At 43.3% G+C, this 25842-nt stretch overlaps 1 long non-coding RNA gene across 6 annotated transcripts in view; it reads left to right on the forward strand.

Moving 5' to 3' along the window:
* LOC128348840 (uncharacterized) overlaps nt 1-25842 on the forward strand; it is a 133211-nt gene that overhangs the window by 16079 nt on the left and 91290 nt on the right. For 4 of the 6 annotated variants that reach the window (XR_008318375.1, XR_008318374.1, XR_008318372.1 and 1 more), the window contains one exon: nt 12745-12984. The exons of 1 other annotated variant lie outside the window; for it this stretch is intronic. This is a non-coding gene — a long non-coding RNA (uncharacterized LOC128348840). One more of the 6 variants, XR_008318377.1, reaches the window with a different exon arrangement.

Below are 25842 nucleotides of genomic sequence, written 5' to 3' on the forward strand. Positions count from 1 at the left end.
TTGTGTAAGCTACTTTGCGTGTGTGTGTAGCTCTTATTTGGAGCTCTTGACTGGCCACATTCTCACATAACGCAGAACCATGCGGTTTCACCCACCAACCACCTCCACAACCCCGCTCTCTTGTATGCATTTGGATGAAATTGAGAGTTCCCTCTTTGCAGTCAGCCAGACTGCAGAAAGGAGGGCGAACTGGTTGAGCAGACTTCCTTCTTTCATGGAGAACAGCCTGCTCAGCTAATGACAGCCGGGTTGAGGGAGGGGCTTCAACTCTGGTCTCACCGAATGCTGACTTCAGTGCTGTGTTCAGACAACACACTCAGTGGAGGGAACCCCAGTTATGAGCAGTAAAACCCACTACAAACCGAAGATTCAGATTGGAGTCTGCCAAGCAGAACCTTGGGCTGATGGAGGAGCAGGACTGGAGTTGCACATATTCAGACTTAATGGTAGGGGAACCTCTGCCCCATGCAACTCCAGTTCCACATTACGTGTGAATACAACATACCTAATGCACAAGCAACATCTTTCTAGAATGACAGAGTGTTTTTATCAGGTTGCTAGATCTAACAGGCTCCACGCCTGGACCTCATCCAGGTAAGAGTTTGTGGTTTTTTATATTTCAAGAATTTGGCAGCTTTACATGCAAAATCAGTCTGCTGCTGAGTCAAAAGCATTAGTTGACATTAGGAATATATTCTTAATTCACTTTGGCCTGGATTGGGTTCTATAGCTTCTTCAGACTCTCTCAATCATTTTCTTCTGCAGCTAAACAATATTTTCTCTGCTGTAAGACTTGAGGATTGTTTTAATCCTCCCATAAAGAAGCAATCAATATAAGTAAAATTGGGTCATTGTGTTACTGAGGAGTGAATTGAAGACAACAAAGCAAACCTTACTCACACTTTATTATCTCTGATGTGATCCAGGGGCAGTGAGAAGTGTCCTGTTAATAAGTAAGAGACAGTTTGTACCCCAAATGTGACTGGCACCATGAATGGTAGTGCAGGGGATCACACAATGATTGTATTGCATTCCGCAACAAGAGAAAACTGACAGAGCTCTCTTGGGCTATAATGTACGAATGCACATATTTTACCACTGGGTTTTGAACTTCGTGAAAGAGTACGAGGTAAATGCCGGCCAGCATGGGAGGCTCCTAACAGTTTCCCTTTTTGCCTCTCTCTCATGCACACAGAATGGAATGCAAATTGATTTTCTGTTGCTTTTCTAACAAAGCAGTGACCTTGAAAAATCACATATACACTGAAGCAAGTCCTACCTAACGAGTGGCATTCCAGTATAGCTAAGGAGATTATTTCTGGTGTCTTTAGATCTATAGTGCTCACGGTGGGAAATGAAATCCTCAGCACAAACATTTGAAAGATGGTGACATGTGAGCTATTCTGAGCCCAGTTTGCACATGTGCATGAGTGGGCGAACTGGAAATCTGGATCACAACTTGGTCTTCACACTTAAGAGGAGTGGCTCAAACTGAAGAGTCAGGCTAGACTTAAAGACTTCGTAGACCAGGCGAATTCCCAGTGACCCCCTTGCATCACTTGGCAATTGCTGAGTCAGAAACTGTAATATTTGCACTTGGCCAGCTGTATTGTTGGCATCAATTATGACAGAGAAGGTGGTACGTTTTACTTTGGCATAGCTAGCAAGGCATTCGGGTCTGGCTACCAGGGCTAGGGATGTGTGAGCTGGACATTAGCCTGGTTTGGCTCGAATCCAGACTGGATTTGAGCCAGGACCCAGTCTGGTGCACTGCTGAGCTGCCTTGTGAGCCAGCTCGAGGGGCTCGACGGGTATACTTTTAAAGGAGAATCCGGCATGGATTCCCCTTTACAAGTAGAGCCTTTGATCTGAGCCAGCTCGACCACTAGCCGGCTTGATTCTGAGCATGCTTACACAACCCTAGCAAGAGTGCCTAATTTGGAACACACCTTCCATTTTATCCTGCCACCTACCCCCTAGCCTCTGTATACCTTACTTTCTGAGCCTTTTCTCACTATCAGCAAGAAAGGGCTCTGATCTGCCAGGGAGGAAGCCTTAAAAAGCTTACCTCCCCAGCAGACAACCGAGGGCTTCTTCCTGGGCAGGCAGATCGCCCACCCAGACGATTGCTGGCTAGTGCCGGCAGCATGGAGGGTTGGGGACTGGGGTGCATCTTCCCAGCCGCTGGAACTCCTATAATGCACTGCGCAAGAGCGGAGCATCTTCCCAGCCCCCCGGCATTGGCCAGGAGGCTACTTGCATTTAGGTGATGTGCAAAGCCACGTGGCACCAACACACAAGCAGTTAGCCCAGTTCAAGGGCACCCTCATGTCCAAAACTCCGGCTAAGCTGCGGGCTCCTTAAGCGGGTTTTCTGCCGCACCACCACCAGGAGCCACGTGGCTCCTGGTGGTTCACACATGCTAGAAAAACCAAGCTGGGCTTCCTTAGCCTGGTTTTGCCTGTGAGTGTGAATAGCCCCTCTGTCTTACTGGTCAGTGCAGGATTCTAGGCACACTAGCTTGATCCTTCCTTCCTTCCTTCCTTCCTTCCTTCCTTCCTTCCTTCCTTCCTTCCTTTTATCTATTTACATTTCCACCAGCCCTTAGATCTGGGTTGTACATCGTCAGCCACATAACCTGCTCATGAAAGTGGAATGCAATCTTTCCTGGAGGGATTGTCTAATAGGCTTGCTGGCATTTTTGCTAGAGGCAAAGAAGAAATATCATGCCTTGCAAATCCGTTTTTTGTTTGGGCATTGCACTTGGGCCCTTTCAACCTGGAACCCGTGAATGCAGAGTTTTGGAGGGAATCCCCTCTCTGCTTCCTGAAACACTTGCCTTATGCTATCCTTTTAAAAACATGTTTTTAAAAACCCAAACTAAGAAGAAGCACAATTTATTATCAAATGAGCACATTTGGTGCTCAAGAGAGACTTCTTAATTGATAACAGTATCAGCTACAAAGTATAGGCTAGCTATCTAGAAAGAGCCCTGAAGGAAGAAGGATAGCCTTTTGCCTTTATGAAGCTTGCAAATGAACCACAAGCAATAAAAGCCAAGGTGCTCCAGGATTTTAAGGCTGATTTGCCCATCACTGACTTCCCATTCTAAAATGTGTGGGTCTCCTAGGAATAGCTGCTAGAAACATGTATGAAGAGGCTATGACACTAAAAAGCAAGCCATGAGAAAGGACATTGGTATATGTTGCAGGTGATGGCACACATGCCACTCGATCCTATGCATATTTTCTTGGTGTCGTGAGATTGAATTCAGCGAGATTGATTGAGAAAACTTCGTGAAATCCTCAGACCATTGTTTGTCACAGGGACATGTGAATTCACCCTGAGGTTCTTTCAGTAACTTTTCTGGTTGGCGTCAGACACAAGACTGACAAACATCAACCAGAGAACCTACAAGGATGATTACAGTATGCCATTATTAGTATCCCGCAGCAGCAGCTGCCAGCTGAAGAAGGATACTGTCCAGGCAGAGTCCCACACAGGCATTCTAGGGACTGGCTTGAGTAAACCCAAGGCAGATTCTAATCTCCAGCAGTTAGTAATACTGCTTGTTTACTCTGTTCCCTGTCAGAGTTATTGACTGCAGCATGATTAATCAATGGCTGGCATTGCTGGGTGTGATTTCCAGCCTTTCCTGAGTGGGCCTTGCACAGTTACTTAGCCAAAAGTATACCGAGGAAAGCGAAAAGAATGGGCACATTCAAGGAATAAGTTATTTCCTGTTCCAGAGGGAGTAGCATGGGCCAGACTTTCTATGTTTGATACAACAAGATGCTTGTTAAAGAGGGAGAGACTATAGCTCTATTCAGACATTATGTGCATACAGATATCTGTGCACAGGAACATGGTTTTTGTGTGAATGATGTACATGTGTTCACTTTAAAAGTGAATCTTAGTTCAGATTCCCTTAAATGCAGAGAAACAGATAGGAAGTGTATTGCTGTTCATTTGTTCAACATAACATGAAGGACTGCATGGGCGTTCAGATCTGTATGTGTATACAGATTTGTACATGTGTATACTGCACACAGATTGTATGCATGTGGAACATACTGTGGTTCAACACAGTGTAGTTAAACACCATTTAATGTGGTTAAACACCACTGAATAGACCATTTACATTGTCTATTGCCAATTTATGCATACAGCAGGAACTAGTTTTCTGTGTCTGGAGATTTTTATTGTTTTTGTTTTGTTTTGTTTTGTTTAAAATATTTCTATACCACCCAAAACTTGCATCTCTGGGCAGTTTACAATTAAAATCATTTAAAACATCAAATCAATTAACAATTAATATCATCAAAAACATTAAAAACCCAGTATTAATTTTGTTTTAAACTATATATCTAAAAGTCTGGGAGAATAATGTGTCTTCAGTGCCTTTTTAAAAGTTGCCAAAGATGAGGAGGCTCTTATTAAAATAGGGAGTGCATTCCAAAGTCCAGGGGCAGCAACGGAGAAGGCCCGTTCCCGAGTAGCCACCAGACGAGTTGGTGGCAACCTCAGACAAACCTATCCAGACGATCTTAACAGGAGGTGGGGCTCATGGAGAAGATTTTTGATTTTGTTATGAAGAAGCATTCAGTCATGTGAGCCCAGACTTGCCAGCTGAAATGGCTACAGGTTTTTCACTGTATGTGAGAACTGGCCATAGATGCTGCAGAAGGGGCTATGCCACAATGACCTCACCACCATTGATAATTCTCTCAGTGGCCCTTGGGATGGGCATAAGTCTCCCACCTTTGGCTTCTCTTCACTGACAAGCATCTTATTGCATCACACATAGAATGGTTTGTCTGACCTCCCCTTTGGAACAAAAAGAAGTGATTCTTTTGCTTTACCCTGCCTTTACACATGCTGTACAGAACCATTCTATACATGAGTGAAGGCAGTAATATTGGTTCACTGTAAGCATGTATCAGCAGGCTTATAAGCCTGATAAATGAACCTTCCAAACCTTTATTGTGCCTTGAGAAGACATGGGAAACTAAAGGCCATCTATCTGATACTGTACTTAAGAATAACATTTTAAATAGAAATGTATTGGGAAGAAACAAAAATGGTTGAGGTCAGTTGCCTGTCTGCAGAACAGTTCCGCACATAGCAGAGTCTCCTTAAAGTACACAGCTTACTGGACCTGGCTCTGCTTTTGGAAGCTCAGGTGGAGGCGGTGGCCAGGGGTGCCTTTGCACGGGTTCAGCTAGTGCACCAGCTGCGTCCCTTTCTCGAGAAGGCAGATCTGGCCACAGTTACCCATGCCTTAGTCACGTCACAGCTAGATTACTGTAATGCACTCTGTGTGGGGCTGCCCTTGAAGAATATCCGGAAACTGCAGCTAGTGCAAAATATGACAGCCAGGGTTTTGTCTGGAGCTGCCTGATGGGAGCACATCACTCCCCTTTTGAAAGAGCTGCACTGGCTACAAGTTTGTTTCCAGCTCCAATTCAAAGTGCTGGTTTTGACCTTTAAAGCCCTTAATGGTTTGGGCCCGAGATACCTGAGGGACCGCCTGCTACTAAGGGTTGCTGCCCGCTTGACGAGATCATCTGAGGGGGCTCTGCTCCGGGTGCCGACAATGAGAGAGGCTGGGTTGTCATGCACTCGGGACAGGGTCTTCTCTGTTGCTGCCCCCAGGCTTTGGAATGCTCTCCCGGTGGCTAATCGCTCCTTGGTCTCCATCATGGCTTTAGAAAACGTATGAAGACTTGTTTTTTACTCAGGCTTTTATGTGATTGTCTCTATTGCTGCTTCTTTGTTAGTGCATGGTTATTTTTATGTATGTATTTTAAATTTTTTTTAATTAGATCTGTTTTTATATTTTAGCATAATATTTTAATTATGCAATTTTAATAGTCTTGTTTTAATTTTTTCTATATGTGGTTTTTAATGAAAAGTGGTATATAAATTTAACAATAAAATAAATAAAGTTCAATAACTACAGGCCTGTCTCAGAGTTCAATAACTACAGGCCTGTCTCCAACCTCCCATGGATGGGTAAGGTGATTGAGAAGGTGGTGGCCTCCCAGCTTCTGGTGGTCTTGGAAGAAACTGATTATCTAGACCCATTTCAAACTGGTTTTTGGGCGGGCTACGGGGTGGAGACTGCCTTGGTTGGCCTGATGGATGATCTCCAGTTAGGACTTGACAGAGGAAGTGTGACTCTGTTGGTCCTTTTGGATCTCTCAGCGGCTTTCGATACTATCGACCATAGTATCCTTCTGGAACGTCTGAAGGAGTTGGGTGTAGGAGGCATTGCTTTGCAATGGTTCCGCTCCTATCTCTTGGGCAGATTCCAGATGGTGTCGCTTGGAGACTGTTGCTCTTCAAAACTTGAACTTTTATATGGGGTCCCTCAGGGCTCCATATTGTCTCCAATGCTTTTTAACATCTACATGAAACCGCTGGGAGAGATCATCCGGGGATTTGGTGCTGGGTGCTATCAATATGCTGATGACACCCAAATCTATTTCTCCATGTCAACTTCATCAGGAGAAGGCATATCCTCCCTGAATGCCGGCCTGGAGGCAGTAATGGGCTGGATGAGGGATAACAAACTGAGACTGAATCCAGACAAGACGGAAGTACTTGTTGTGCGGGGTCATTACTCGGGAAACAATATTGACCTGCCTGTTATAGATGAGGTCACACTTCCTCAGAAGGAACAGGTACGCAGTCTGGGAGTGCTTCTGGATTCATGCCTCTCCTTGGTTTCTCAGGTTGAGGCAGTGGCCAGAGTACTTTTTATCAGCTTTGGTTGATACGCCAGCTGCGTCCGTTTCTTGAGATTGATGACCTCAGAACAGTAGTACATTTGCTGGTAACCTCCAGACTTGATTACTGTAATGCGCTCTATGTGGGGCTGCCTTTGTACATAGTCCGGAAACTACAATTAGTACAGAACGCGGCAGCCAGGTTGGTCTCCGGGTCATCTCAAAGAGACCATATTACTTCTATATTACAGGAGTTACACTGGCTGCCAATAGGTTTCCAGGCAAAATACAAAGTGCTGGTTATAACCTATAAAGCCCTAAATGGCTTAGGCCCTGGGTATTTAAGAGAACGTCTTCTTCTGCACGATCCCCATTGTCCACTGCGTTCGTCAGGGGAGGCCCGTCTCTGGCTACCTTCAAGTCGGTTGGTGACCACTCAGGGATGGGCCTTCTCAGTTGTTGCTCCGAGACTTTGGAATGCGCTTCCCGCTGACATAAGACTCTCCCCATCCCTAGTGGTTTTTAAAAGAGCTCTGAAGACTCACCTTTTTAACCAGGCCTTTTAACCTTTTAACTTTTAAAATTTTAAATACTGTAAATTGTTTTTGTTTTTAGGCTGCTTTTTGGCATTTTAATTGATTTTAATGTTTTGTGCTTTTGTATTGTTTTATTATTGTGAACCGCCCCGAGACTTTGGTTTGGGGCGGTGTAGAAATGTATAAAATAAATAAATAAAATGGTGGCGGGGGGAGGAAGCCTCAGCAGAAGATTCAGCCAGTCAGTTGAGAGCTTCAGATCATGGTAGGCCAAACCTTTTCCACCAAAGGAAGTTACATAACAACCCCAGCTGTGTTCTTTTGACTAGGAGAAGGAAAATACAGGAGAGCCTCATCATTTGCAGAACCGCTATTTACGGGTATCTAATAGACAGCCATTTCCAGTATTTGAGGATACTAATTGGTTAAAACCCGTGTATCTGCAGTTCCAAGAGGGCCGGAAGTGACCACAGGGGTCACTTCCAGTTGCCATTTTGTCTCAAGGAGACAGGGGGAGCCATTTTGTGGCTCATTTCTTGAGAAAAATGTATTCCCCCCCCCGCACAATATTTTACAGTTTGTGGGGCCATTTCAGCCTTTGCGGGGCATTCCTAGGCACACGGGGGGGACCCACAGTGCATGCCACGGTAAGTTCTGGGCTGCTTGGGGAGCTTTTTTCTTATTTTCCCCTCCACCCTCGAACATAACCCTCCTTTCTCCATAGCCCTAGTGCTTCATTACTTGTGGCTCCATTATTCACAGTAGTAGACGAAGAATGGAGCCCCCATGAATAATGCCATACTCCTGTAAAATGTAGATTTTGCACCCAATCCAGTGGCTTGCCAGTGTCATATAAACAGTTCTGTGACAGAAGCTTATTGCAGTTGCACAACACACCTCTAATGGGCTTCCTCAGCAGTCAAACTTGCAGCCCTAGGCATATTCACTTGGAAGTAAATTCAACTGAGTTGGAATGAACCTAGTACCTAGAAAGTGTCCATCAGGCTACAGCCTTCAGCAGGCAAGTCAACAGGGTACTTCCTTTTTATTTCCTTTTGTTTTTCATGGTAAAATAGCAATTGATTTCCCAGAAGTTAAAAGCTGGCAGTGTATGTAAGTATGTAGTGCTTAAATACAGTTATTAGACCTCTTCTTAAGAAGTCTGCATTAGATCCCTCAGAGTTGAGCAACTATAGACCCATTTCTAATCTTCCATGGCTGGGCAAGGTAATTGAGAGGGTGGTGGCCTCTCAGCTCCAGGCAGTCTTGGAGGAAACTGATCATCTAGACCCATTTCAAATTGGCTTTTGGGCGGGCTATGGGGTCGAGACTGCCTTGGTTGGCCTGATGGATGATCTCCAATTGGGAATTGACAGAGGAAGTGTGACTCTGTTGGTCCTTTGGATCTCTTGGCAGCTTTCGATACTATCGACCATAGTATCCTTCTGGAATGTCTGAGAGTGTTGGGGGTGGGAGGCACTGTTTTACAGTGGTTCCGCTCCTACCTCTCGGACAGATTCCAGATGGTGTAGATTGGAGACTGTTGCTCTTCAAAATCTGAGCTTAAGTATGGTGTCCTTCAAGGCTCCATACTTTCTCCAGTGCTCTTTAACATCTACATGAAACCTCTGGGAGAGATCATCAGGGGATTTGGAGTGGGGTGTTATCAGTATGCTGATGACACCCAGATCTACTTCTCCGTGCCAACTTCTTCAGGAGATGGCATAACTTCCCTAAATGCTTGCCTGGAAGCAGTAATGGGCTGGATGAGGGAGAATAAACTGAGACTGAATCCAGATAAGACAAAGGTACTTGCTGTGTGAGGTCAGAACTCCAGAGACTATTTTGATCTACTGTTCTGGATGGGGTCACACTTCCCCAAAAGGAACAGGTTCTCAGTCTGGGAGTACTTCTGGATCTACACCTCTCCCTGGTATTTGAGGTTGAGGCAGTGGCCAGAGGGGCTTTCTGTCAGCTTCGGCTGATATGCTAGCTGCGTCCGTTTCTTGAGATGAATGACCTCAGAACAGTGGTACATATGTTGGTAACCTCCAGACTTGATTTCTGCAATGCGCTCTATGTGGGGCTGCCTTTGTACATAGTCCGGAAGCTTCAGTTGGTACAGAATGTGGCGGCCAGGTTGGTCTCTGGGTCATCTAGGAGAGACCACATCACTCTTGTGTTGATAGAGTTACACTGGCTGCCAGTAGGTTTCTGGGCAAAATACAAAGTGCTGGTTATAACTTATAAAGCCCTAAATGTCTTAGGCCTTGGGTATCTAAGAGAACATCTTCTTCATTATGAGCCCCACAACCCATTGAGGTCATCCGGAGAGATCCGCCTCCAGTTGCCGCCAGCTTGGCTGGTGGCCACACGGGGACGGGCTTTCTCAGTTGCTGCCCCAAGACTGTAGAATGTGCTCCCTGCTGAGATACGATCCTCCCCATCTCTGACAATTTTTAAAAAGCATTTGAAAACCCACCTCTTCACTCAAGCTTTTTCAGTTCTTTAAAATTTTAAGGTTTTAATTTGTGGATGATTTTTAAATTGTTAAATTGTTTTAAGTTTTTGTATATATTTTAACTTGTTTTATGCTATTGTTAACCGTCCAGAGATGAAAGTTTGGGGTGGTGTACAAGTTTTCATCATCATCATCATCATCATCATCATCATCGTCATCATCATGCCATCAATGTATGCAATGTCCATCTTTGCACTTAACAGCAGACCATGGGTAGACAAACCCAAGGTTATTTTTTGTCATTGTGAATCACATCATAGACGTTCATCCAACCATAGCCCAGCAGGGGAGCCCCTCCCTCTTCCTGGTCCACCGAGACCACATCACAGCAAGCTTTGTAGTGCTTGCGTTGCCAGACTGTGGGCAAGGCATCAGAACATCTGCAGGGTGGCAGCCACTGGCAATGATCTTCAAAAGGGCATGCTGAGCGTGATTGTGCCATTTTCAAAATGGACTGCAGGTAAAGGGCATTTAAATCCCTTTGAATTTCATGGAAATCTTCTGATAGCAACTGCACTTCTTGTAAGTCCCCTTGTAAGAGCCCTGCAGCAAAATAATCTCACACAAGCACAATTAATGGCAGTGGGGGGATGCAGAGGAGCACTATTTTTCTGTAACTCTGGTAAGGGATCATGGAAACAAGGGGTGGGGCAAATGCTCAGAAGCCAGAAAGAAGCATAGCAGGCATGGAGTGGGTGCATTCCTGGGTGAGTCTGGGCTACTTTCTCTATGATTGTGGTTCCAGAAACCACACAAATCAGCGATTATGATGGCATCTGCATTCAGATGTAACGCTGCCACCTTCAAGCCTCAGGTTGGAGCAGCGAAACTCACTACAAACTGAAGGTTCAAACTGGAGTTTGGCAAGGGAAACCGGAGGTTGCTTTGCCACAAAACTGCTGTTTCACACAATTGGGCGTACACAAATACCAACCTCTGCCCCATTCAACTCTGGTTTGGTGTTACGTACAAATGGGACCAGTAATTTCATGGAGTAACAAAAGGACAGGTCCCTGCCCTGAAGCAGTTTAAACAAAGTTCTCAAAATGGTTTACATAGAAAGATATACTTACCTAAGAACTGGCTCCTTCTAAATACTTTATCACAAGCCTTTGTTTTCTTTTTGGAGATGGGACCCAACTTTTTCCATCTATTAATTTTTGTTCCTGAAAACTGTTCTTTTCTACAGCGGTAACTGCTATATTTGGTGATTTATTTTTTTAAAGTATTCATTTTCCCTGTGTCATTTGAATTGCATGGTCCTTCATCACTTTGGCATGTAGTGATGTGATATCATGCATTGAGATATCATCATGCATCATTCTGTGTGGCAACTCGCTAGATGTGTTGATCCATATGGCTTGATTTCTTGAAGCTGTCACTACATTTGCTATGTGCTATCAGATTGGTTCTATAGACCCACATAATTTAATGTACAGAAGTCCCACCAACTATGGAAGAAGAAGAAACTCTTTTTAAAAGTTACCAAGCTGTTTTGAAATAAACATCTTTTTTTTTAAAAGAGAAACATTCTGCATTTCTGACAGCCCAAAGATGACTTGACCAGAGCTTGAGCCTCTTGTCTAAGATCTAACAATGAGTGATATTAACTCAGCTTGAATTAGGTGCTCATATAGCCACAATTCCCCAGTCAAAGCTAGGCACCAAACCACTTGGCTTTCTATTTTTCAAGTTGGTTCCAAGCCTTCTCAGTGGCACTTGACAAAGCACTTGTCATGAGTTAGTCAATATCAATTAGCATACTTATTAAATGCAAGTATTTGTTAGCATTGGTTTTCTAATTGCCCTTGCAAATGCTACAGTGGATGCTGCAAATGGTGGCACATTACAGGCAGTGCTTTCAAGTTGATAATTGAACGCAGGTGATTGTTCAGGGTGAGGAGCAAAAGGACAGATTTATTGAGTGTGATGCATTTATTCTAATACTTTCTGTGTTTTATTACCTTTTGAGAAGCTTTAAGGACATCATTGAGCCTTATTGCAAAAGGTCTGTCTAATCAGTAAGATTCAGTGACAGAGGTCCTGCATGCCCCGGAACCTAAAGATGAAATTGTGATTGAGGAGGACCTTGGCAAAGACTGAATTAATTAGAATGGAAGAAGAAGACCACATGGGCTTCTTCCAAGGCCACAGTTTCTCCCTTACTTCAGGGGCCCCAGCAGGTGTGGGGAGATGGAAAAACACAATGAGAGGATATGCAACTCTATTAGATCTCTATGAGCCCCTGGTGGCGCAGTGGTAAAACTGCTGCCCTGTAACCAGAAGGTTACAAGTTCGATCCTGACCAGGGGCTCAAGGTTGACTCAGCCTTCCATCCTTCCGAGGTCGGTAAAATGAGTACCCAGAATGTTGGGGGGCAATATGCTAAATCATTGTAAACCACTTAGAGAGCTTCGGCTATAGAGCGGTATATAAATGTTATTGCTATTGCTATATCTCCTTTTCTGCTAGGTCCAGTCCTACCAGTAGAAAGGGTGAGGTGTCCTGCTTTAGATGTCAAAATGGCAGCAATTTGACAATGACTGACCCCCACATCACAAATTTCAGCGCTACAGATAAGATGCCATTATGATGTTCTGCCTCAGGCACTAAAATGTCTTTGGCCTCTTCCGGCTCCTGCTTGTGCATCACCTGTGAAATGCCATGAGATGTCTTCAGACTGCCATACTTATGACTGTGTCCTGTTTTAAGCTATTCTCAGTTAGACATATGATAACAGCTCCTTCTGGATGTGAAATAAATTGATCTCTGATTAGACAAGTGAGGCAATAAAGACCTGCACCTTCTCGTACTGCTTCCACTTATCTCTAATGAGAGCGACTCTTGTTCCCAATGAGTGTAGTCAATGAGCTGCTTAATATTCTGACAAGTTGTCATTGTTCAATGTGTTGTGTTGTTCCTGGCAAGCATTTCTCAATATACCTGCTTTCTCCAGTCTTACCCACAGTGTGAAGCAAAAGCTGTTGATTCAGGATGCCACAACATTAGCTTGTGTAATGGGATATAGCTAACTGCCACCCATCCCAGTGAAACCCTATTGGTGCCAATGAAATCTTGCCCATCAACCCCCAATCCAACCCTAACTCCTTAAGCAATGTTGGTGAGGTTAGGCTTTGGGAGGCAGACCCACAGAATGGCATGAACAACAGGAATGGCTTGGACTCTTCAGATCACAGTGAGTATGGAAAGGGAGCACCAGTCCTATTGTTATGGCTACAGAGAACGTGGCAAGACTAAGGGCCTTGCCCAGAAATCTGCAACTGCTGGTCACTGGGCAAAAGCCAGCCTCCAAAATGGTTCTGTCTGTCTTATCTTGCCCTAGTTGCCAACCACATAGGCAAATGGAAAGCAGCATATGTGACAATGGGATTTGGTGGGGTACCGGAAGAGACCGGAAGGGTAGCTCAGAGTCTCTGCCTGCTCCCTCCTTTGTCAAAGTCCCCATCTCTGGCAACTTTTAAAAAGGCACCGAAGACACATTTATTTACCCGGGCTTTTAATTGGATTTATAGTTTTAAATTTTTAATACTGGGTTTTAAATGTTTTAAGTGTTTTTTAAATGTTTTAAATGATTTTAATTGTTAATTGTTTTGATGTTTTAAATGATTTTCATTGTAAACCGCCCAGAGACGCAAGTTTTGGGCAGTATAGAAATATTTTAAATTAAATATAAAATAAAAATAATAAACAAAGTGAGCAGCAAAATTAGTTGCTGAACTCATTCCTATTTTAATAACAGCAATTATGTCCCTGTAGTTCAGCAAGATTTCTTCTGGTCCCCAACAGATATATATGGGGTATTCATTCATTAAGGTTTAAAGAAAAAGGAGCCCCATCTATCACACAGAAGGAAGAATTTCAACTAATGCAGCTTTTCCTACTGCTATAGCACTAGAAATTGAGAATGTGTACCTACTGAAATTCTATCCTTTGCACTAATAGCTCAAAGCAGTAGAAGTTAAATAGGATAGAGCCTTAAGGATAGGGCAGGCCAGACATGTAATTAATTAAATAAATGGACAGTTCAAGGCACAGCCCCAGCAAAGAGGAAAGAGCATCCATAAATAATCTTTCTGAGCTTAATGAAGCCTCTGCCTATACTTTGGGCTAAGCGTAAATGAGAGTTAATCAATGGAGTAGGTTAATTAAGGGTATCAGGATTCTGTAAATGCCTATATATTAGTGGTGTGTGGTGGTGGGGAGGTCTGTCTTAAGCAGAGAGACTCTGTACAGTAGAGTCCAGACACTGATGAGTTGAAGACAGAGTGGCTGTTGGGGGCATAATGAACCCTTTGCTATTCCCAGCACACTGAAATCTGTTAAGAGTACATGATAACAGCAACAGCTGCCTTTTCTCCTGCTTCAATAGTAGATTTAAAGAGCAACATAAGGTAAGAGGTGGGAACCCTAGACTGCTATAGCACTGCAAATATACTGATGAGATTTTCCTCTGATGTTAGTATTATTTCCCGCCCATGTCCATCAGTAACTAGTAAATCTCACTATCACTGGTCTGTGAAATACCAGGGGTGATAATCTTGCTCCTGAACATCCAGTGACAATATAACTCCCCTGATTCTATCTGTTGGAAGGGCATGCATGGTCAATGAATTAAAATATATGTGTGGGAAAGTAGTAAAAATGCATATGTTAAAGTTCAGTTATGGCACAATGGCATTTCCTGTGGTGAAAATGAATGTAAGTCCAGTCCTTAAAGTTGGCTCAAATAACAAGATATTGTTTGAGCCAATCTTAAAAGACTGAACTTCAACATGTTCATTTTCATCACAGGAAATGTCATTTGTAGTTTTGTACCTATACAAAGGGACAGGTTTTGAATAATTCATTTCTCACATTAATTCTATTCCATATCAAGTCAAATGTAACTTGGGGGAAATTATCTAAACATTTGCACTTGCCTTTATGAAAATATTAAAGTACTGAAGTCAGGAGGGTATGATTGGGTCATTACGTAACCATGTTAGCATTTGCTGATATAGAATGCACTTCATCCTAGATTGATTTAGGGCTTGTCTGCACTCATGCTGGTCACACTCAAATTATTAAAGGAAAAGCAATAGAAATAACGTTCTCTTAAGCAGCAGCAGTGTGACACAAAGAAAAACTGTTCTTAAATTAGTTTTCTTGTGTGGATCATATCCACTATCCTGTTACTATGTTCACACCCATCTGCAGTGAAAATGTTTATAATGCAACGTGTGTGTGTGTGTGCGTGTGTGTGTGTGTGCGTGCTTATAGGTTAGATATGTATGGAAACCAGCAGTAAAGGGGTAGGAGAGCTGGTCTTGTGGTAGCAAGTATGAACTGTTCCCTTTGCTAAGTAGGGTCCTCCCTGGCTTGCATTTTGGGAGACTACATGTGAGCCTGTCAAGGTATTCCCCTTAGGGGATGGGGCTGCTCTGGAAAGAGCATCTGCATGCAGAAGATTGCAAGTTCCCTCCCTGGCATCTCCAAGGTATGGTTGAGAGAGACTTCTGCCTACAGCCTTGATAAGCCACTGCCAGTCTGTGTAGTCAATACGGAGCTACATGGACCAATAGTCTGACTATTGCAGACCAATCTGACTATTGGAGAAGCCTCCACCAGTCTGTGTAGACAATACTGAGCTAGATGGACCAGTAGTCTGACTATAGCTTCCTATGTTCTATGGTACTAGAACAAAAATGAGGAAAGAATTCTAATTTGTGGGTGAAGCATTTTTCCAACAGAAAAGTTGCAATACTTCTCATAATATTTCAGTTCCAATACCAACAATCCCTGCCCAAGTTTGTGCCTACCCAATATTCCATATTACTGAGAGCTCTACTCCACTTACTGTATTTGTTTCTCTATAATAGCTCATCCTACACTGGATTAAACATGGTATTTGTTCTGTTGGTTAAAGGTGTACCTGAAGAATATAACTGCCATACCATAAGCAGTGGAGGTGGCCCTCCAAAACTGGAGTCTCAGGCAGAAGACCTAAGATCTGGCAACCCTAGGGCACAGATAATCACATTTGGAATGATTTATATGATGCATCATTCATGTGAATAAATGTGAAGAGAGTCAGTTCATGGTAGGCTGTTTGTCCCCACCCACCAGAATGATCTAATCCTGTGAGCAATGCATTTACATGAGCCAATAGCAGCATAAGAACATAAGAACAGCCCTGGTGGATCAGGCTCAAGGCCCATCTAGTCCAGCATCCTGTTTCGCACAGTGGCCCACCAGATGCCGCTGGAAGCCACAGGCAGGAGTTGAGGGCCTGCCCTCTCTCCTGCCATTACTCCCCTGCAACTGGTACTCAGAGGCACACCCTTGAGGCTGGAGGTGGCCCACAGCCCTCTGACTAGTAGACATTGATAGACCTCTCCTCCATGAAGTCATCCAAACCCCTCTTAAAGCCATCCAGGTTGTTGGCCGTCACCACATCCTGTGGCAGAGAGTTCCACAAGTGGATCACGTGTTGTGTGAAAAAGTACTTCCGTTTGTTGGTCCTAGACCTCCTGGCAATCAATTTCATGGAGTGACCCCTGGTTCTAGTGTTGTGTGAGAGGGAAAAGAATCTCTCTCTCCACTTTCTCCACGCCATGCATGATTTTATAGACCTCTATCATGTCTCCCCGCAGTTGTCTTTTTTCTAAACTAAAAAGCCCCAGGTGTTGTAGTCTTGCCTCGTAAGAAAGGTGCTCTAGGCCCCTGATCATCTTGGTTGCCCTCTTCTGTACCTTCTCCAGTTCAACAATGTCCCTTTTAAGATGTGGTGACCAGAATTGTACGCAGTACTCCGAGTGTGGCCACACCATAGTTTTGTATAAGGGCATTATAATGTTAGCCGTTTTATTTTCAACCCCCTTCCTAATGATCCCTAGCATGGAATTTGCCTTTTTCACAGCTGCTGCACATTGAATAGACACTTTCAACGAGCTGTCAACCACAACCCCAAGATCCCTTTCCTGGTCTGTCACCGACAGCTCAGATCCCATCAGCATATACTTGACGTTGGGGTTTTTCGTCCCAATGTGCATCACTTTACACTTGCTAACATTGAACCGCATTTGCCATTTTGTCGCCCACTCCCCCAGTTTGGAGAGATCCTTTTGGAGCTGCTCACAATCCATTTTGGATTTCACTACCCGGAAGAGTTTGGTATCATCTGCAAATCTGGCCACATCGCTGCTTACCCCTGCTTCTAGATCATTTATGAATAAATTAAAAAGCACCGGTCCCAGTACAGATCCCTGGGGGACCCCACTGCTTACTTCCCTCCATTGTGAAAACTCTCCATTTATACCTACCCTCTGTTTTCTGTCTTTCAACCAGTTAGCAATCCACACATGTACTTGTCCCTTTATTCCATGACAGCTAAATTTCCTCAGGAGTCTTTGATGAGGAACTTTGTCAAAAGCTTTTTGGAAGTCCAGGTAGACTATGTCAACTGGATCACCTTGATCCAGTTGACATAGTCCAGCAACTGCAGCAATGACTTCCATGAACAATTAAATTCCAAAATGTACTCTAGAGAGCATGGTAAATGCTGCAACTGTCCAATATGCTGCCAACCAAGAAGTTTCATTTTCGCCAGAAAGATCATCAATATTCTTTAAAAGGCACAATATTATTTAAAAGTGTATCATCAATATAGTACAATAGATCATCAATGATAATATTTGTCCTTAGTCCCCCCCCCCCCCCGCTAATAAGTTTTAATTGTTTGTTTGCTCTGTGTGTGTGTGTTGATATTTATTTATTTAACCTAACAATCTACTGCCCTACATAAAATATCAGGGCAGTTTACAAATCAAACCACTGAAACCTACTTAAGATTCATATAAAAGAGATTAAAATTATGATAAATAAATCTTTAAAACACCATAAATAAAAGTCTGATGAATCAGGTATGTTTTCAAAAGTCATTTAAAAACAAGCAGAGATGGGGAGATTCTGATTTCCTGTGGGAGTGTGTTCAAGTGCCTCCGGGCAACCCTAGAGAAGACCTGATTTTGTGTTGCCACCAAGTTGTGGCAACCACAACTGAGCTTCTCCTGATGATCTTAATAGGCAGCAGAGTTCAAGAAGAAGACGGCGTTCTTTTAAATACCCTGGCCCAAGCCATTCAGGGTTTTATAGGTAATAACTGGCATTTTGTACTTTGCCTGGAAACTAAATGGCAGCCAATGTAGTTCTTTTAAAATAGGAGTAGCTAGGGAAGACAAGGCTTGCGTTCACCCCTCTCTCTGGTGACCCCTCAGAGTGTGGGAGATAATGAAGAAATAGGGAGGAGGGGAGATGGGGGCCCCTCAAGAGCTGGGGCCCCAAGTTCTTTGAACCCCTTTGCTCAATTATAGCTACACCCCTGAGGAGTAATGTGGTCTCTACGAGTATTTATTTATTTATTTATTTATTTATTTAACATATTTTTATATCGCCCAAAACTGGCAGCCACATTTTGCACCAGTTACAGTTTTCAAACTAAATACAAAGACAGTCCAATGTAGAGTGTGTTCCAGTAGTCAAGCCTGGATGTTACCAGCATATGCACCACTGTTTTATGATCAGTTGTGTAATGTTTTTTTACTCAGTAAGCTATCTTGCAAAATAGATAGATAGATAGATAGATAGATAGCAGGGATATACATATGTAACATTGTAATTTAATTATGTAAAATAATAATTACATAACACCCCCTGTACACATTGCAGATGAGCACCAATTATTTCTATCTAATTTATTTTCTCTTTTTGTCCCACCTTTCCATTTACAACAAATGCCCAAGGCAGCACTTAGAGAAGGATGGCAGTGCCCCACCCCTCTAGCTAAGATCCCAATCCATTAAGAGCACCCACATGGCTGTTATACTAGACTACAATCCTATGCACACTTAATAGGGTGAAATGTCATTTGACACAGTGGCTGACATCCTGACTGAATTGATCAATAGAAGTCCTGTTTACATTAAGTAGTTCTTCAGAGTAACTACTGAGTGGTACTACTGAGTAACTTAGTCTGGATGTCTACCGATGTTACTTTGAAATAAGCATACTTTATAGTGCTGGGCTGCAAACTGGCTAGGCACTAATTACTGAAGAAGCAAACCCTTTGCTTATAAAAAGAGTATGTGGGGCTTGTCCTGGTTTTGCTTTGGTTATTGTGACGTATAAGAAATTAGCTGCTATAAATACTTCCAAAATATATGCTCCTATCTTGCAATTTAATCTTGAATAAATCCAAGAGCAGGCCTTCGAATCTTGCTATGAATCCTACTTTCCTCTCCTAAAATACCTTCTCCCATTCCATCAAACTCTGTTGTGGTACACTTCACATTCTATTCCAGAAATACAACTCCAAATCCTGGTTTGTGCATTTTATGTGAGAACCACCTTTAATTCTGCCCCTTCCATATACACTGTTTAAACCTTTCACTTCCCCACAGAAATATTATACAGATAACAGATCTGCTTTATAATATGGCACATTTATAGGAGTGGAAAAAATAGTAGAGAACATTGCCTACCTGGTTATAGGTACTCCAGAGTGGTTCAATATAATGACCTTTTCAGTCACTTGGAATATATTTCCGCTTGTTTGAGATGACCTGCGAACCTGCTTGTGTCTCTGTTTCACTTAATAGCCACTTAATCGGGTCAATGCTAACCTGTGTGAATGTACCTTTTTTTTTTTAAGAGAGAGGAGGTCACTTTTTAGATAAATTTCTTTTGTTTCTGAGTTTGGAAACAATGCATCACAAGGTGATTGACACATACAATTTTCCCCCCCTGCAGAAGAGCATTTCAGGGAAAGAGGGCATTCCTGTGTTGTTTTCAGGCAGCAAAGCCTTGCTACATAAACATTTCTAACATTTAATTGTTGGTATGTTGTGGTCAGAAGTCCTTGGAGAGAAAATCTGTGTGTTTCAGTTGGGAAAGCCAGGGAAACAAACCAAACAAGAAAGCAGCTCTTTCAGTACCAAACTATGCATACAATAAACATGCAGTTTGGTACTTCCTGTTTGTGGGTTTTTAAAAGTGTAATTAATGACTGGGAAAGGGATCAGGACTGGGACTGCAGAGGGGAGGATATTTAACTATTTCCTACTGCACCATGTTCCCAATGAAAATCACTGGCTGACATACTATGCAGCATACCATGGGCAGTTCTGCACCATCTGCCCTGCTGTGGGCATCTAAAACAATGCCAGTGGTCTTGTACAAGAGCACTCTTGTGATAATACATAAAATTGCACAATCATACCCCTGCTAACTTGGCAAAGAGGCACCTTTTAATGTGGTGATTCTCTTTATTTAGCAGGGGGAGAGCAACTGGCCCCATCCATCCCCAGCACAGTGCCTCCAGTGACTGTTGCTGGTGTTTATCTTATGTTTCTTTTTAGATTGTGAGCCCTTCAGGGACAGGGTTCCATCTTATTTGTTTGTTATTTCTCTGTGTAAACTGCCCTGAGCCATTTTTGGAAGGGCAGTATAGAAACTGAATAAATAATAATAATACTTGTGTGATGCTGCAGCCATTAAAAGCAATGGCTGTAGTATTGCACAAGCAGAATTGCACAATTCTATGTATTCGAACAAGAGTGCTCTTACGCAACACCAGCGGCATAGTTTATACAGCCGCAGCAGTGCAGATAGTGCAGAACTGCCCATGGTACACTGCACAGCACGTCAGCCACTACTGTTGGCTGCAGTAAGGAAGCTTCCTTTGATGCCATTGGCAACTTCTCTAATGAGGCTAAAAGCAGCTGTGGGGGCATTAAAATTGTGTGGGATTGTGGTGCAATGGGAAAGGGTTCAACACTAGGGATGTGTAAACACATTTGACTTCGAACCGGTTTGGTTTGACAGTTCAGGGACAAACTGAAACACTCCCTGTTCAGTCCAACTGAGGATAAACCACCCCCCAGCCTGTTTGGGGGGAGTCACAATTTTTTTTTTAAAAAAATTAAAATTTAATTTTTTAAAAAAACCTATCCCCTCCAGGGAGGTTCTCTGAGGTGGTGGTGGGGTCTGTGGAGGTCCCCCCTCCCCCTACCAACCTCCCACCCACCCAAAACTGGCCCACTTGGGCCTTTCCCCCACCGGCATGGTGGCCATTTTGGACATGCAGAGGCCCATTGCACAGGTGCAGCACTCTCCAAAATGGCCACCGCACTGGGGGTGGGGAAGACCCAAACAGACTGAAGAATGGCCGAGCAGTCTGGTTTAGGATGAATGGGAGCCTGGTGGGGGGGAGGGGAACCTCCTTAGAACCCCTCGCCACCTTGGAGAACTCCCACAAAGGGAGTAAGTTTATTTAAAAGGAAAAAAAAGCTCATGAAACCCCACCCCCCAGACAGGACAGGACCGAACTGGGGTGTCTGTGTTTGGGGGGATGCCAGACTGAATTGGCCTGGTCTGGTTCAGGTCCAGTTTGGATTCGGACTGGAACAGCCAGTTCCATTCACACCGCAGTTCAACACCCCTTCTTGTGTGTTGCAGTTCTGATCTATCCCACCCACTGCTGCTATTTACATTTAAAACACATCAGACCTAACAATGTGTTTATCATAACATCTTATTTGGCCTTCAGTCATGTTACAACTCCTTTGACTAAGGGCTTTTTCAAACAGTTGTATGGTTTTTGAATAATACATGGTTACTATTCAAGACATATCTATATTCCAGGCCTAAACACAGCCATTCCCTCTCCTTGAAGGTATCCTTAGATATTATGGTTCTGAAAAGGAGTCTGGAGGTCTTCAACAGATAATTCTCAGCATCTTCACCAAACTTCAATAATCAATTCCATTTTTCTAAACAGGAAGCTGTTATACTAACTAGTATAGAATAGAGAGAAACTTGTAGTGTAGGCAGGGCTCTCTTGCTTTAGGGAATCCTGGAGTCTTCATTCCAAGGATTCTTTTCTGTTTCCATGATACTGTATTTTCCCATTACTGAGAATGCAACGTTTTGTTTCTGGGAAAATGTAGCTTGTCTCACATCTCTGCCCCACTGGCCAGCTAGTATGCTTATATCAACAATGTGTGCAGTTTGGAGTGTGTTTGTGCAGAAACCATGGCCATTGATTGGTTAGTGCCTATGGTAGCTCCCTTCCCATGTCTTTTTGTGACATTTAAAATACATTACTTTTTGATGCAGCTGCACTAATGAATGAGGCAAGGGTCTTAAAGGTGGTACCTTAAATAACTGGCAACCTCTGGCTTGGTAGTCAAGCCATTTCCCCACTGCGCCATTAAGTGGTTTGAATCCTCGCTGATATGTTTCCCAGACTATGGGAAACACCTATATTGGGCAGCAGCAACATAGGAAGATGCTGAAAGGCATCATCTCATACTGTGCAGAAGGAGGCAATGGTAACCCTCCCCCCTGTATTCTACCAAAGACAACCACAGGGCCCTGTGGTTGCCAGGAATTGGCACCAACTCGACAGCACACTTTACCTTAAACAAACCAGCTGCATGGGGCTCCTGTATGGGAAAGGGCTTTTTGGTGGTGCTTCATACCTAAATCAGACTTGAGAGTTGAGACCTCTCAATACTTTTGCAGAAAAACAAGTTCCAGGGCTCTCTAGCCAAAAGCCAGGATGATTGGCCTAATGTGATTGGATTGACATAGAATCAATTCTCTTTTACTGTGGCCCCTAGTCTTAGATGTGGCCAGGAAAGGCTACCCTCTTCTACTGACCAGAATCAAAGCAGCCAAGATAAGAATGCTTGTTGCAGAAGCTGGCACCTTTGGGTAGGTATGGGTGGCTCTTTTGATTGTCCCATACAACTGTAGCCTTCCTCTCTTTCAATGAGACCCTTTGAAGCGTAGGGCATCTCCCCTTCATGACCAAATGTGATATTTCCCCCTGTTTGTTTAATTATTCATATTTGTACACTGCCCCAAACTGCTATCTGGGTGATTTACAAGTTTTATGATTCAAACCTTGAAAACCACTGTGGCAGCAAGACATGCCCTTCCCCACTTGGCCACACCTTCTCCCCAACCTCACTATTGATCCAACATGCCTAGGTCCACTTTACCAGGAGTGTCCATTAGACCACAGTCCAGGCTCTATAGTGGCAGCTGGTCAGTGGACTCAGCACATCCAGTTTAACTTTGATTTGAAGTTGTAGTCTAAATGTAGTTTTAAAAGCCTGGTTGAATTGGAAAAACAGATTATAACTTCCATGAGCAATTATACATTCAGTCTTGGACAAACAAGTTCTTTATTCAGAACTAATTAAATGCCTTCATGAGAGTTTATTGCCTGATCAGTTCCTTGATCTTTTCATGTGCTAATATGTAGAGTCCTATTGCTCATACAGAAACAAATGGGAAAATCTGTTTGAATGACGATACCCCTCAAATGCAGATGTGTGCTGGTAAGCATTTGCATTTCAAGTTTATGTTTGACAGGGTTGATTAATGTGAAAACAGAATGGATAGACTTGATTAATATTAATTAAAATGGGATTGTTAGTCCATGAATGATTAAAATCTACATGTGGGCTTCCAGTGGGAGATTAAAGGAAGATCAGTGGATCCATTCCCCACCCTCAAAGCCTCATTTGTAAATAACGCAGTATAGAGTTTGCTATGGGTCCGGATCAGTGTTTTCAATTATATTGTTTTGCTTTTAATAAAATACAAATTTTCAGGGAAACCAAGAATGCTGTGAAGCAACATAAATATGAGCAGGTGTTCAGGCCTCATAACAGCCCTTAAGGAGCCGGCTCTTCCTATGAGTAACCTTGAATGAGGTCCAGCTCTGCACTTTTACATAAGTTCACAGCAGAGAGGAAACATGGAAGCTAGTTGTTCAGTGCAGTCTCTAGGATTGTCTCTGGGGCAATTACCCCATCAGTGAGTTGATCCCACGCCCACCCCCAATGAAACAATCACCCTTTCCCTCTGTCTTTCCCTGGTCAGCAACCAGTTTCACAGGGGGCCATTTTGAGGAGTAGATGGAGGGTAGTTTCCCAGCTCTTGACTCACCCATGCAAAAAAGAGGACTGCCAGCATGTCCTGTTGTTGCTGCTCCCCCCGCCCCACGAGGCAACAGTAGGGCTTATGGTGCCACTGCTGCAGACACAGAAAGCAGTGGCTCCACCATAGTGATCAGGTGGTAGCACCAGGAGCATTACCACACTTTCCCCCATGCATAACAATGGGAAGAAATATGGTAGTGCTTCTAGTGCTACTGCGCAATCTCTTCTGCATACAGTAGCTGCTGCTTTCCATAGCTGCAAGAACAGTACTGCAAGGCCCACCATTGCCAGGGAGTTCTCTACACAGGAAGCTTTACTGCGCCTTTTGTGCAAGGCTTTGCTGTGATTATCTCAAAAACCTGATGTTTTTTTACCCCAGGTATAAATTGGGCTGCACTCTAAAGCACAGCGAAGAACCTGAATTGTTTGTGAAGTGCTCCCTTGTAGCTCGCAGGGACTTCAGGGTAAGACTGCCCAATATGTGAATGCACACCCTCCATTCTGGAGGAGATGCTTTAAAAGGGCTGTTAAAGGGCTTTAAAACCTCTGTGTTAACAACTTCCTGTAGAGTTGTGTTATCATGTCTGCCACATAGCTTTAGCATTTCATCATAACTGATTTTTCTCCTCCAGCCATTAGAATATTTATATCCATTCTGTGACATCACAAAAATCAGGCTGGTGAGAGGACGATAGCAATGAGGCTACAGCCAGTTTTTAGTCTATTATATGAAGCAGACTTCCTAAAATGGGCTTGTGACACACAAAGGCTAGCTTGAGGTTCATGGTAAAACATGACTGGTTCTGTCCTGGAGAAGCCACGGCTGCAATGATTTTAGTTCTCTCATTTGGATGGTTTTCATCACAACCAAGATGGCTTTATAAAATATATATTTAAGGGAGGCTGAAATTCTGTAGAATCTAAATATGCCATATGGGTCACATAAATGCATCAAACAGGTTGGACCCAGCCAATGCAGGTGGCATTTGTCACCTCTGGTATGGAATTTTTAACTGAATGGCCCCCTTAGATTATTAAGAGGTCACTAGAGGCAGCTGGGGTCTTTCTTTTCCTATTACAAAGTGTGGCACAAAAACACATTTGTAATAAATTCATGACAGGCGCTGCTATGCATAGAGGATCAAATAACAGGCAGCTGTGAATTATGAGGCTATAATTCTATAGAAGGGTTCAAATGACACCAGGAGTGGAGCTAAAGCCACCTTGGACTAGAACTAGAGACCAGCCTCATCCTTCAAAATGCATCTGGCCTAACAAATATTTTATATACTGGGCATAAATCCAATGCTTGAAGAATGAGAAACACTTCCGGTCCTGTTATTCCCAATTTTCCATCCTCCCGGAACACCACAATAGCTGGAGAATGGTCCAAGTAGGTGTTCGCCTCTGTAGATTTGCTTTCAGAAACTAAATATAAGAGTGCTCTGTAGCACACAGTGATATCACAATTGGGCCTCGTATAACTGCTAGGTACCTCTTGGTGCAGTCTAGGGGAGAGCAGCACTTTTGCTATGGCCCCTCAAGAACCACAACAAACTATCAGAGCCTGGAGGAGTAATGTATGTGTGTGTAACCAGCTATCTGCTGTTTGGCCCCTTGAAGAGACACTAGCTATGATCCAAGGGGTAGCGTCTGTGTCTGTGTCTGTCTATCCAGGTCTAACCTAAGGCCTGTTTAGGCTGAGTCCAGAGTCTGGGTGTGTTTCGGAGGAATCTAGAAGAGGGTCTGCTTATTTCTTTTCATTTAGCTCTATGATATTGTATTTTGTGTATGAACATTTCTGATTTCCAAATGTTTTAGCTTTGTCCTGACATGTCAGCTCAATCAATGCAGTTGTACTGCATCCGTCTCTATTCAGTCTCATGGCCCATTTTGCTAAGGCTTGTGAGCTGACCATTTACGTTTTACTTTTAGTCAACATGGCTAGCATACAATTGATCCTGCAGTATAAAACACATAGTAGCATCCATGAATAAAGCACATAAGCTTGCTTGATGTATAACTAAGTCTATCATGACATA

This window comes from Hemicordylus capensis, chromosome 3 (assembly GCF_027244095.1).
Source record: "Hemicordylus capensis ecotype Gifberg chromosome 3, rHemCap1.1.pri, whole genome shotgun sequence".
In the NCBI taxonomy this organism is placed as follows: domain Eukaryota; kingdom Metazoa; phylum Chordata; class Lepidosauria; order Squamata; family Cordylidae; genus Hemicordylus; species Hemicordylus capensis.